Here is a 14,980-nt window from a genome sequence, read left to right as displayed (position 1 = left end):
GGGTATAAGATGAAGTTAAGAGGTAATAGGCTCAGGAGTAATCTAAGGAAATATTTTTTTACAGAAAGGGTGTTAGATACGTGGAACTGTCTCCTGGAAGAGGTGGTGGAGACAGAGACTGTGTCTGAACTCAAGAAAGCCTGGGATAGACATGTGGGATCTTTTAGAGAGAGGAAGAGATAATAGTTACTGTGGATGGGCAGACTGGATAGGTCATTTGGCCTTTTTCTGCCATCATATTTCTATGTTTCTATGTGTTGCTGACAGTATTCAACTTACCAGTAAAGATGCCTTCCCTTCCTCCCCTACTTTCAGCATGTGACAACAAAATGATCAAACCCACTGGCGTATTGAACCTTCGTCTCTTGCCATTTGCAGGACTCAGACTGTAGAAGTCTGTCTGGCGTTAGCTTTAACTGAGTTAATATTTCCACTAAATCTATACAAGAAGAACATTACATATTCTAGACTGTATGTCTTGCCTATTTGAGTGTAGCAGATCTCTCATCTGTTCATTTATTTTTCTCTGTTGTAAGATCTAATAACAATGCACTACTGTTTCAGTTATTAAAACAAAAAACATGGTGAAACATGATGGAATAACTTGTTTTGATCGGTTTATATTCTCTCATTCATTTTTAGGACTAGATTCTTAAATGGTTGCCATTTATAGAACAGCGTATAGTCCTGTGATTCACATCCAACTTTAGGCTTGAGGACTTGATGCCAGCTGAAACCTGGTGTAAATTCTCGTACCTAAATTATTTATTTTTTCAATTTTCTATGCCATTCTCCCAACGGAGCTCAGAATGGTTTACATGAATTTATTCAAATACTTAAGCATTTTTCCCTGTCTGTCCCGTCAGGCTCGCAATCTACCTAATGTACCTGGGTCAATGGGGGGATTAAGTGATTTACTTAGGGTCACAAGGGGCAGTGAGAGGTTTGAATGCACAACCTTAGGGGGCTGAGGCTGTAGCTTTAACTACTGTGCCACTCTAGAAATCTAAATGTAGTAAAAGGTGAGTTAAGTATAGGGCAATCAAGTCATTGTGACATCACTAATGAGGTTGGTTCTTAGGCATTGGTGGAATGAGGCATTATGATGTCACAATACAAGCTCTGGTTTTCAGAGGCTGAAACTTTTCACACTATTTATTTATTCAATTTTCTATATCGTTCTCCCTTGGGAGCTCAGAACGGTTTACATGAATTTATTAAGGTATTCAAGCATTTTTCCCTGTCTATCCTGGTGGGCTCACAATCTATCTAACGTACCTGGGGTAATGGAGGGGGGGGATTAAATTACTTGCATGGGGTTTGAACCCACAACCTTAGAGTGCTGAGGCTGTAGCTTTAACCACTGTTCCTCCCTCTCCCCCTTTCAGGAGCAGATCCCCCATTTTCTAAAATACTGTGTGCATCTTTAGCGATTGCCCCTGACCCCCCCCCCATCCATGGCTACACCAACTTATCAGTTGCATGCTAAAAACATTTCCACATTCATCTTTATAGAATGGCACTTAGCAAAATGCTAACATAAATCCAGATTTTTGCCAGTTAATGCCAAAATCCAATAGTGCCCAATTATTGGTGCCAGTTGGTTCATTACTAAAATTGTATGCGCAAATTAGACATGTTCCCAAATTTGCATGTATAATTTTGAGTGCTGTATGTAGAATCCTGGGGGCTGATGTCCATCTATAACAGTGGTCTCAAACTCGTGGCCCGGGGGCCACATGTGGCCCGCCAGGTACTATTTTGAGGCCCTCGGTATGTTTATCATAATCACAAAAGTAAAATAAAACAGTTTCTTGATCATATGTGTCTTTAATTATAAATGACAATATTATTATTAAGACTTAGCCAAAAGGGAAGATTTATAAACTATAAAGAGTTTTACCTCATGCAAAATTGTCATTTCTTTAATAAGACATTAACTATTTTTTTCTGAGGCCCTCAAAGTACCTACAAATCCAAAAGGTGGCTCTGCAAAGGGTTTGAGTCTGAGACCCACTGATCTATAATAATTAATCAGTTTACAAGAAAAAGAATTGAAATAAAATTAAATATCTTTAAAACCTAGACTGTAGGAAAGTAAAAATTATGGTGTCAGTATTAGGGTATTCTGAGGCACGCCTGTGTTCAGGAACAACCCTTTGTGCTAAAAAACCCCAAACAGGCAACCAATCTGCAAAATCTGTAGGGGATTTGATAGAAACTTTTAAAATATTAAAAGGATTTGATAAAATAGACCAAAAAGAAGCATTACTAAAATATTCTGATGTGACGAGGACAAGAGGACATGGACTGAAACTGAGTGGCAGTAGGTTTAAGACAAATGTCAGGAAATTCTGTTTCACACAGCGCGTGGTGGGTGCTTGGAATGCGCTTCCGGAGGAGATTGTGGAGGAGACTACTGTACTGGGATTCAAGCGCAAGTTGGATGCACACCTTCTTGCATATCATATTGAGGGATACGGTAAATCTGGGTCTCCAAAAAGGAGTACCTAAATGGGCCGCTGCGTGTGCGGATCGCCGGACTAGATGGACCTCGGTCTGATTCGGTGAGGGCGTTTCTTATGTTCTTATCCAGTCTGTACAAAAGCACAGCAGACCGCAGTGATGAAAATCTAAACAATATTTATTAAAACACTCCTATTAGTCCGAGATGGTGTCAGGGCACCGATAAGACACCGTCAGAATAGCTTCGCCCACTACTAGGTGAGCGTCTTAGCGGTGCCCTGACGCCATCTTGTTTCAGAATAGGCAGAAGCGTGCATCGGCAAGAATGTTAATTTCTTTTGCTGAAGTTTTCTTTGTTTACCATGCTGTTGTAGCCAGTATTAATTCATTGATTTGCCTTTTGAGATGCAGCTCATTGCGATTCCCAGAAGAAGCGGTTGGCGAAACGGGTCCCCGTTGGGATCATTTAAGATAAGTGCTTGCTATTTTGATTCATACATTTATTATAATGCTCAATGAATTTTATGGAGTTTTTTTGGCCAGTGAATGATTTCCAGCTCTGATATTATCTAGCAGAGTGAATCAATGACTGCACTAGACGATGGACTTCTAAGGCCCCTTTCCTCCAGTTCACAAGTTGGATGGTAATTTTTGATCATCTTGGTTATGTCACACCTAGTATTGCTTCACCATAGATACACTATAGCAGGGCTGCCCAAGTCTGGTCCTCGAGATCTACTGGCAGGCCAGCTTTTCAGGATATCCACAATTAATATGCATGAGAGAGAGAGATTTGCATACCAAGAAGGCAGTGCAGGCAAATCTCTCTCATGCATTGTGGATATCCTGAAAACCTGGTCTGCCAGTGGAGCTCGAGGACCGGACTTGGGCAGCCCTGTCCTATAGCATTACCTCCAAGGCCTTGGCGGTACCGCTGTGCGAAACACAGTTTAACGCACAGATTTTGGCACCCAAATCATCACTGGTCTTGTATTATCTTAATACTCATCTCCTCTTTTAAATATATTATAATAAATTATGTTTAAATTAAGTTAATACTCATCTCATGTATCAACCCGGCGGGGGAATGTTAGTTCTGACATAGAGCTATGTTTTGCAATGCTTTTTCAAGGAAATTCCCCTTATGCAGCCGAGTTTCAATTCAAAACAGGGATATGGGACTGACAAACTCGACTATATAAGGGAAATTTCCTTGAAAAAGCGTTGCAAAACATAGTTCCATGTTGGCACTAACATTCCCCCACTGGGTTTATACATGAGATGAGTAGTTTCAGTTGGTCGAAGCCCTCATGTCCAAAGTTGGTCACGGAATTCGGCAACCAACGGTATTCTATAAAGAGCGTTCAATCCGAAGTGCCCTTGGTGCTGGACACCATTTACTAAATTCGGCCCTTGGTGTCTTGCTCTTGAGGAGAGCAGAGCAATAAAAGTGGGAGGTATCGGAACTCAAATCAGGTGAAAGTTTCATGCAAATGTGTGCACTTTGTGTTCTGAACTGTTTGTAAGTAGTCTTCCCTATCTGAGAGTAAGCATCTTAGATCTTGCATGGAGTAATCTATATGAAGATAAGGCATCCTGACTAATGTGCTCCTAAATCCATCCCACTATGTATATCTTAAAAGAAATACAACCTCAAGCTGCAATAATTTATAGATATTAAGATTGATTTATGGTATGCACAAAGGATAATAGATGGTGCCAGAAATACGCATACAAATTTAATAAATGTCAGCATAACTACTAGAAAATAGCATTTTTAATGTCATTCAGACCTCGGGTCATCACAAGTGTGAAATCCTGAAGAATGTTCAGGGGAAAAGCAGAGCTTATACTACTCATGGTGGACCCAGCCTTCAGGAATAGCTTCTCCATGGAGAGAGAGAGGGTTTTAAACATGTAATAAGTAGATCAGATTTCGTAAAACACGCTGCTAGGGTCACTAGAGCAGCTGGCTGAGCCGTCAGTTCTGTGACCTGCCTCGTGAACCTTTCAAGCTAATTTCCTGTTCAACATCGTACCCAGGGGGAGAAGCCGGGAGAAACTCTTTCTTAGAACACTCTTGGACATGAATTCCAGTGATGGCTGGAATTCCATTCTGCTTGTCTTGTGCTGGTCATCACTTCCTAAAGATTGAGCAATACTGTTCGCAGATGTGTCCAAACTATTGGATAGTACCCCCACAATTATCAAAGCTTTAATAATAATTTATTCAAGAAGTGACTCTATTTTTAGATCAGAAAATCTACGGCTGTTTGGAGTGAAAACGTGGGTAGGTGTTATAACTGGGGTTACCAGATGTTCAGATTTTCCCCAGACAGCTTTTCAAAATCTGGCACTTTGTCCAGGTTTTGAAAAAGTTCCCCCGAAATTGTGTCGGGCATGAGGGCATCCATGCATGCACGGATGCCCTCCTGCCCGACCAGAGCAAGCAGCGGGGGCAGGGCTAGGGCAGGATTAGGGGCAGGACTGGGGCGAAATGGGGTGTGTGGGCGTGGGGAGGGGGGCTAGGAGTCTGGATATTGCAAATGTAAAATCTGGCAACCCTAGTTATAACTGAGGCCAAGATGCACTATGTCGATGAATTGTTTGTTTTCATGTTGATGATTTTACCTTTTCCAATCGCCAATTTGGGTGTTGTGGTGGATTCGAATTTGACTTTCAAAAATCATGTCCAGGATTTGATACAGAAGATTTTTTTTCAGATTACGTCTTTTCAATAGAATTTGGTCATACTTGTCAGGGTCATTTTGTAGTCTATGGTCCTGTCTTGTTTGGACTATTGTAATCTTGTGCTCTTGGGTTTGCCAGGAACCCTGTTGAGTGCATTACACGTTGCACAGAATTCAGTGGTTAGAACCCTTTTTTGTTTGGAAAGGACTGAGCATGTCACTGAATACTATGTGAAGCTCTACTGGCTGAAATTAGAAGATCAAATACATTTCAGGTTGCTTGTGATGGTTTATCTGTGTGTGAATGGGTTGGCTCCTGCAAGTTTGGTAGGTACTATTCATGCTTATGTTCGCTTGTCAAAAATTGCATTCTGTTCATCATGGCGATTTGTCTGGGCCATTGATAAGGGACCTGAGGTTGAACTCCTCACGTGTGACTATGTTCTCATGTAGGGGACCCCAGGAGTGGAATCTCCTACCTTTGTGCATCAGAAAGCAATGTAATCTTGCTGGGTTTAAGCAGCTGTTGAAGAGGCATTTATTTTGTCATATGAAGTCTGGTATTAAGATTGCTGTTTAGGTGTAAGCGCTGGTCGCTATTTTATATGCATTTTTTATTGTGTATGTTTATACTTGTGAGCTGCTTTGGGAAAAGCGGGTTATAAATAAAACCAAAAACCTGATTAGTGTTTCCAGTGCTTTCAGAATCTAATTTAAAAGTTGGGGGTTGGCCTGGAGATTGAGTAATGAGCGCTGTGTGGCAGTAACATAGTGAGGGTAGGAAACGCTCGGTGTGGAGGTGCCTCCCTGCGCTCTCCTCACTGCCCCTGCCCCTTTTCTACCACCTTCCCTTTCCACCTCCATAAATCTTCTCCAGTGTGAGCTGCTCACGCTGGCATTGTTTTATTTATTTATTTATTTATTTATTTATTTAGATTTTTATCCCGTCCTCCCAATAGCTCAGAACGGTTTACAAATGAACATACACAGTGCGGAGTAACTAGACATATAAGTAGTACAACAGGTTTAGTGGTTGGATTTATAGTTTTTAGAGAGAATTGAATACAGGGAGATTAAGCAGAGAGAGAGAGGGGGAAATACCGTAGTTTAATTTACGGTAAGTTATAAGCATATAGATGCAACTTTTTCGTGGATAGAGTAAGAGAGGGTCATACTGGAGTTTCGGGAAGGAGATAGGAGAGTGGAGGGAGGGGCTGTGAACTGGAAGTGATTTCAGAGGGTGCCAGACTGGCGCAAACAGCAGGCTAGAGTAGTTGCTCACACTGGTGAAGATTTAAAGAGGTATGGGAGGCAGGGAAGGGAGGGCGCATGTGTAGCATGGGTGGGTGGAGAGGTGCCAGCGCCCACACCAAGATGGCACCCGGGGTGATCTGTCCCACACTTCCCTCCACCCTCCTACCCTTAGTGTTGGCTAGAAGATCTGAGATTGATTTACCTGTCTGATTTTCACTTCCCCGTTGTGGTGGGGCTGGCGATGGGACCACCATTCAAATTTAGTTTTTTTTGCTGCCTGGTTTACCGCATTTAGTGCCCCTTTTACAAAGCTGTGGTAGTGATTCTGCTGAGGCAAATGCACTGAAGCCCATTCAGTTCAGTGCATTTACCACTGGGGAATTAAAAACGTATAGCTGGATATAGGGGTAAGTAAACTCTTTCCCCAGGACACATGTAGAATCGGTGGTGCATTTTTTTGCTAATGGATATGTATATATGAATGGAGCTTGGGATGGAAAATATCATTAATCACATAATTATAAAATCTTATTTGCATCCATTCCAGGTGAGGGTGTTTAACTTTCCAGGCCTGCAATGTAGAGGATATAGCATAGTCCGCGCAGAGTATTTTATAAAATAAGTGTCTAATTTTCTTAAAAAAGTGTCTTAACTAGGTGTCTCCTTATACAATTATCCTCTTACTGGGTTCAGGAGGGCTATCATTACAATGTCTGGGCTAAGGTCATGTGAATAGGGTGAAACCCCTGGGTACTGACAGATTGAAGGCTTATAGTGCTGTTACTCAATAGAGGTCATTTCCACGTGAGTTGGAAGCTCAAAGAAGCTTAAGGCTGACTCAAAACTCGTATTCTCAATGTAAGAACATAACATAAGAACATACGAATTGCCATACTGGAACAGACCAAAGCCCAGAATTCTGTTTCCAACAGTGGTCAACCCAAAGCACAAGTACCTGGCAGAAGCCTGAAGAATAGCAACATTCCAGACTTGAGATAGTGATGTCATAAATTCCACCAATGCCTAAGAGCCAGTCTCATCAGTGTTGTCACAATGGCTTAATTGTCCTATACAGAACTTGGCTCACATAAGAATTGACATACTGGACCAGACCAAAGGTCTAACAAACCCAGTATCCTGTTTCCAACAATGGCCAATTCAGGTAACAATTACCTGGCAAAATCCCAAAACAGTAAAACAGAGCTGGAAATAAGTAGGCTATTTTCCCAAGCCGTCTCAATAAGGGCCTATGGACTTCTCTTTTAGGAAATTATCCATGCCTTTTTTAAAAACCCTGCTAAGCTAACTGATTTCATCACATTCTCTGGCAAAGAATTCCAGAAATAATTACATGTTGTATGAAGAAATATTTTCTCTGGTTTGTGTTAAATCTACTGCTTAGTAGCTTCATTGCATGCCTCCTAGTCTTAGCATTTTTGGAAACAGTGAACAAGCGATTCACATCTACCCTTTTCACTCCACTCCAGTATTTTATAGACCTCTATCATATCACCCCTGAGCTATAACTTCTCCAAGCTGAAGAGCCCTAGCTGCTTTAGCCTCTCTCTATACAGGGAAGTCGTCCAATCCTTTTATAATTTTCACCATCCTTTTCTCTGTACCTTTTCTAATTCCGCTATATGTTTTTTGAGATACAGTGACCAGAGCTGCACACAGTATTCAAACTGCGGCCATACCATAGAGCAAAACGAGGGTATTATAACATTTTCATCTTTTTCCATTACTTTCCTGATAATTCCTAACATTCTATTTGTTTTCTTGGCCACCACCGCACATTGAGCAAAGGGTTTCAATGTATCTTCAGCAATGACACGTAGATCCTTTACCTGGGCAGTGACTCCTAACATTGAACCCAGCATCACGTAGCTATAGTTCGAATTCCTCTTTCCCACATGCATCACTTTGCACTTGCTCACATTAAATAATATCTGCCATTTTGATGCCCAGATTTCAGTCTTTCTAGCCACAGTAATGCATGGAGCAAACTATTATAGAAATTGTTAATAAAAGATATCTCCATAGATGAATACTGGTTTTGAGAGTGAACATACGTTGTATACCCCTTGTAATGTTGACTGGTGAGACCTCTTTAGAATATTGTGCACAGCTCTGGAAGCTGCACCTTCAAAAAGATATAAAAAGGATGGAGTCGGTCCAGAGGAAGGCTACTAAAATGATGCGTGGTCTTCATCAAAAGACGTATGGGGACTTAAAGATCTCAATCTGTATATTTTGCAGGAAAGGGAAGATATGATAGAGACGTTTAAATACCTATGTGGCGTAAATGCGCATGAGTGGAGTCTTTTTCATTTGAAAGGAAGCTCTGGAATGAGAGGGCATAGGATTAAGTAAGAGGTGATGGGCTCAGGAGTAATCCAAAGAAATACTTTTTTTACAGAAAGGGTGGTAAATTCGTGGAACAGTCTCCCGGTAGAGATGGTGGAGACAGAGACTGTTCTGATTCTAGAAAGCCTGGGATAGGCATGTGGGATCTCTCGGAGAAAGAAAGTAATGGTTACTGCGGATGGGCAGACTGGATGGGCCAATTGGCTTTTATCTGCCATCATGTTTCTAAGTGATTCTGCGTTATATGGGATCTACAGTGTAACTTATAATTTTATATTGTAAGTAATTCTACATTTTGTCAGCTCTACAATGTACTTTCTCAGCTATCTCCAAACTGGCTCAAAAACATCACTCAACCTGCGCTGCAGCATCCTGTTTGACCCCCCTCCTCAAGGCCCTAGGCGATGTGAGCACTGTAGTCCAGAGTTGTCATTGGCTCACTCTTGTGCCTTAAAGGGAGAGGATTGGACAGAACCCTGCCACTCAGGCTGAGCTGTGCTTGTGAGATAATGCCATTGGATGGCATGGGCGATGTTTGGAGGAAGGTCATTCTATTATTATCCTGTGATTTTTGGATGGAGGAGGTTCCTGTGCTTAGAAGTGTTTTAAAAACTCAATAGTTTTCCCAAGCCTTGAGATGCTAATAAGAAGGGCATGGACCACAACAAAAATTATTTCTATAGTGCTACCAGACACACGCAGTGCTGTACATTATACATGCAAGAGATGCTCCCTGCTCAGAAGAGCTTACAATCTAATTGACAAGACACACAGAGGCGGCTAAAAGGCGGGAATGACAGACAGATGTCTTGGTTGGGTCAGTGTTTAAACGCAGCTTCAAATAAATGGGCTTTTAGTCTGTCTTTGAATGCTGCCAGAGACGGAGCCTGATTTAATGAGCTAGGCAGGTGGTTCCAAGCATGTGGCATCAAGGTAGAAGGGACGGAGATAGGAGCTGGCAGTAGAGGACTATTCACGCTTGGCATAAATTATTCTACCTGTTGTTTGTTTTGATGTCACCTACTTTTAAATTGTAACTTTTTTTTCTTCTTTCCACTTTTTTACAATGATATGATTATGATTATTAAGCTCGTTGTTTGTCCCATAACAAGAAATGTAATGTGGCATACCAAGTTATCCATTAAACTAAATGAGAATCAAAAGCAAAATCTACAGTACGAGGCCTTGTAAATCATGCGATAAACACAATACTGGATCATGATATATATTCAAAGCCCTAAATAGAAATGGGCCAAACTATCTAAACAATCGCCTAATCGGGAAAAACACAGCTAGACCAAGAACACAGGCACACTTCACTCCCCCCCCCCCCAGTCAAGGGCATACAAAGCAAAAAAAAAAAAAAGACGACGGACTATTAGCCACCAGAGTAGCGCGACTAGACTGCCACCTCTCCAATCTGCTGACCACGACGCCCAACTACAAAACATTCAGAAAAGAATTGAAAACGATGTTATTCGAGAAATTTGTCAAATGATCTAACTTCACCTTAATCGACCCTTCCCCAGATCCCAATGCATATTCAATCTATCAACCTTGTAATCTCCCTGGGAATGATCAGGCCAATTATTTTTGTAAACCACCTAGAACTGAAAGGTATTGGCGGGATAGAATACACTAATGTAATGTAATATATGAGCACTCTTGGTGTCTTGCTCTAGTCTAGAAGGGTCTAAGTTTCCACCACTATTCTGGCTGGTGGCCTCCATTCTTTGCAGGCCTTTGAATGCTGGAGCCTGAGAAACAGAATAAGGATTCACAAATTGAATTCCGATTTGCAAGGCAGCATGTAACTCACTTGCCAAGCCAGCCCATATTTGAGTTAGTTATATGGAAGATGGCTGGCTACAAAGGAGGATGGTGATCTGCAAACCCTTCAGAGAGCTTGTAAGCTTAAGTTTCAAAGGAAATTCAGAATTTCTCTTAGGATAAACAACTTGGGAACTGAAATTCCCATGTGTGGTTTCTCAGGCTCTGTCCTGTTGTTGCCTCATTTCTCTGCAAGATACAAAGTAATTTCCAAAAAAGATCATTTTCCTTTGGGAAACACCTGTTTACCTGCAGAAGTACCTTTGAAAACTGACCCTGTAAAGATGAAATTCGTTGATTAAAAAAAAAAAAAAAAAAAAAGGAAATAAACAAACGCATATTTCCCAGAAAGCGGGAGGCAAAAGCTAGGTCCAGGAACTTATTTGCAGCGTGGATAGAAGCATGTAAATAGATTAATTATCCATGACTCTGAGCTTTTGTTTTTATCTTTTTTTGTTGTTCTTTCTGTGATTACTCAGAAGTTTAAACTGGGCTCTGGGATTGATCTAGCTTCCAATAAAGCATTTTTCCCCAGCAGGTATATAAACTAATCAGATTCAAGCATCGGCAAAACATGTTTCCTGCCAACTAGTAATTTTTGAAATTCAGGCCTCTTGTTTCCTCTTTTGCATAGCTTTGAAATATTGACTTTTCTGCCATGATTTACGCAAGTGCTTGTGAAATGGAAAATGTACAAATCTTTCCTTTGGGGGTTAGTTTGGACTGGGTTGGCTGAGGAAAAAAACCAAGGTATGGGAAGAACAGTCCATTACAAAATGAAGACACCCTCTGGGTTTAGTCCAGGTTTTGGGATCTATCTCAGACCAACAATAGCTTTGAGAACAAATAATGAAAACCATTGGCCAAAGTACAGTGAATTCAAAGATAATAATAATAATAATAATAACTTTATTCTTCTATACCGCCACAATATTAGGTGTATGCTTAATTTTTTGTAACTGCTTGATGGAAAGAATAAGATTTATGACGGAGAATAAAATTGTCCACTTGACTATATTGCTAACACTAAATAAACTAAACTAAACCTTAAGTTTATATACCGCATCATCTCCACGGGAGTGGAGCTCGACACGGTTTACAAAGCTAAAAATATAGGAAGAGAGAGGGGAAAGATTTACAAGGGGATATATAAATAGGGGATGAAACAAAGGAAGAGATGTTATATGTTAGAGAAAAGCCAGGTTTTCAGTTGTTTTCGGAATAGTTGGAGGGAGCCCAGGTTCCGCAGCGGGATAGTGAGATCGTTCCAAAGGCCCGTGATTTTGGAGAGGAGGGATCTTCCCAGTTTTCCTGCGTGGAGGATGCCGTGTAGAGAGGGGAGAAATAAATTTAGTTGCAGATATATTTTTGCAATGTTTATTTGCCATAGGACTTTAGATGGTTTAGCAGTGAAATGCATTGGAGATGCGCTTTTCCACAGATTGGCATCCTTAAGCTTTGGTGTTAGGTTTTTGAAAATAGATCTGGTGTTTTGAAATTCAGCATGAGATATTGTATCTAATGATGCTAATTTACAGGGTGATGCTTTTTGGGGGTTTTCTGCTGCTCTGCTAAATAAAAGTTGCTGACTCCACAACCCCACTGACCCAAAAAGAAAGTCAAAATTGATTGCAACTGGGGATTTTCATTTGGTAGTTCAAGATGCGATACCCTGTTGGCTGGGGAGCTTCACAACATGCATATGCTGGGGCAGAACCTTATGCTCCTGCCTCCAGGGGCCATGTTGGTTGGAGGGAGCGTGAACTCACCAAGGCCCTTCTTCCTCTGTCACAGTCCTTTTACCTCACAGTTCCAGGTCATCTTCTGCATTCAAACACAATTTATTGAAATGTTTCTTTAGATGAAATGGTTAAAATTGAAGTAAAGAGAAACACAAAACCTTCTAGCAGGAAAGCACTGGATTATCCTCTCAAATCTCGTTTTCTGTTTTCGGGTCTCTTGGTTTCTTGTCCTGTTCGGTTTCTTTTCTATTCTCCTCGTTAATCTGTGAGGACATGGAGCAAATCCTTTCCCAAACATTCTAGGATCACTGGCGGGCCTACTTGGTTTCTGGATTCCTGCTTACCAGTGCTAACTATGCAAGGACTAATAGCCCCCTTCCATGGAGTTCTGGCTGCCCTTCCGGCTAAAGCTGGATACAGACTTCTTGGTGAATCCTTGCCTTCAGTGGTAGACACAAGTAGTAACGCACTCTAGCTAGAGTTCAGGTTACTCCTTCCTGAGCCCAGGCTATTTCACTTCCACAAGGTGCATTATGGTTGTCATGCTGACCAAGACTTCTGAATCATTAGCAAACAATCAGTGAGCAAATCCTAAATATAATAGCCCCATTCAAATACAGCAAAAGAATCCAAAGATCATCATAGAAGTAGTTGACTCAGCACTTATGTCCCTAAGAGGAGCTTGCCGACAAACTGAGCACTGCTGTCATCAACACCTCTCCCTAGAAAACAAGACTAAATGCTGCCAGAAAACCAGACACGCAGCTCCTGATTGGCTAAGGCCCGACTTAGTGCAGGAAGAGGCGGTCGGAGTGTACCGCGAGTGATTTCCTGCACTCGCGGCGCTCCGGCTGTTCTCTCCTGCCTCTCCCGCTGCCCTCTCCTTGTTGGCGGTTTGCGGTCAGAAAATACCGCGAATGACCCGGACCGCGAACCACTGGGGAAACACTGTACTCCTCATTTAGAAAACGGCTGCCTCAAAAGAAAACTCAAAATCATCATTTTTGATCAAGAAATTGTGTTAACTGAACAGGGTCCCACAAAATGTAATCTTTACTTTGAAAAGTAACTAAACATTTGCAGGGAAACTTCAAGAAGAAGGTAGCTCCCATCTCCACAACTTGAGATTTTAAGGCTAAAAAAACCTTTCCTTCTTAGTTGGGTTGATCTTGCCACATCGGAAAAAATCTGTATCTTTGCTCCACAAAATAAGGCATTCTTATTTGGAAAAATAGAGCTTCATGATGAGTGCCTTATCTTTCTCACTCTGAAATACAACAAGTAGGATGGCCCTAGATGATATTAATTCTTGTGAGTCCTCAAGAAACCCTGTTAAATCTATATCAATAGACTCCAACCGCTTAGACTAACTATGGTTGTATTTGCGGAATATCAAATAAATTGAAACTTGAAAAAAACAGGGCGAGAAGGAAGACACTTCATACACCACCACCTCCTGCTACCTTCCACCACCCTCTGCCCCAAATGGCCAAAAGCCTGCCAAATCTCATTTAGCATTAGCCCCACCCCTTTTCTGCACCAATCCCTTCCTCATCCCCACTAATCTCTACCATACGATGCCTTGTTACTATCCATCCTGAACCAACACTAGCTCCACCCTCCGTCCTTTCTAAGCCTCCTTCTATATCCCATTCCTTTATTCAGTCTATCTGCCTAATGTGTGGAAAAGCTGGGCTCAGCTTCTGTTAACCCTTCATTCAAGGCAGAGAGGTCCCATATATTCAAGATTGCCACCAAGGGCACATAATCATATTCTCAATGTAATGGTGGCAAGTGATGATAAGAGGGCCAGTTTTAATCCCCTGTCATACACATTAACTATGGGATACAGATGGAATCCTCCACGAACTGGAGATGGAAAGGGGAAGAGGAGTTATAAAGTCTTTCAGAGAAGCATGGGGAGCCTGTAGCCCTGAAATACAAAATAGAAAAACGTAAAGTTTGCAATTTTGGAAAAAAGGAGGGGGTGAATGATGTACATACAGACTATTATGATCAAGAAAAAGGGAAGAGACTGATTTAAACCTTGGGATCAGGACATTGCATAATGTGAACTTGGAAGAGCACCTGCTGAAAAATTAGACAATATTGTTTGTATAAGTGCAGTTTTTGAAATTTTTTTTAACTAAGGTCTTTTTCACCACTTCTTTCCTTTTCTTGGGCCCTCCCCTTTATTTTCATAATTGGTTTCTGCCTGATGTATATATTTAGGGGCATCAGTCCTCTTCCATTAGTATCTTAGCACATTTGTTGATTAGAATTTATGAGCCTATAAGAACCCAAATCTTCCCGATTTGTATGGTGCATAAACAGAAGTATGGATTAATGGGGGGGGGGAGGATGAAGAGGAGAAGGATTTAAAGGTGCTAAATTCACTGGTGGTAATAGATGGGTTCAGGAAAGGGAAATCATGTTTAACGAATTTGCTTCAATTTTTTGAGACCGTGAACAAGCAAATTGATAGTGGAATGCCGGTGGACATAATATATTTGGACTTCCAGAAGGCATTCGACAAAGTTCCGCATGAAAGACTTCTCAGGAAACTACAATGCCATGGAATAGAGGGAGATATACACAGGTGGATAGGCAAATGGCTGGAAAACAGGAAGC

This window comes from Geotrypetes seraphini, chromosome 19, assembly GCF_902459505.1.
Source record: "Geotrypetes seraphini chromosome 19, aGeoSer1.1, whole genome shotgun sequence".
Classification (NCBI taxonomy): domain Eukaryota; kingdom Metazoa; phylum Chordata; class Amphibia; order Gymnophiona; family Dermophiidae; genus Geotrypetes; species Geotrypetes seraphini.
This window is presented reverse-complemented; position numbering follows the sequence as displayed.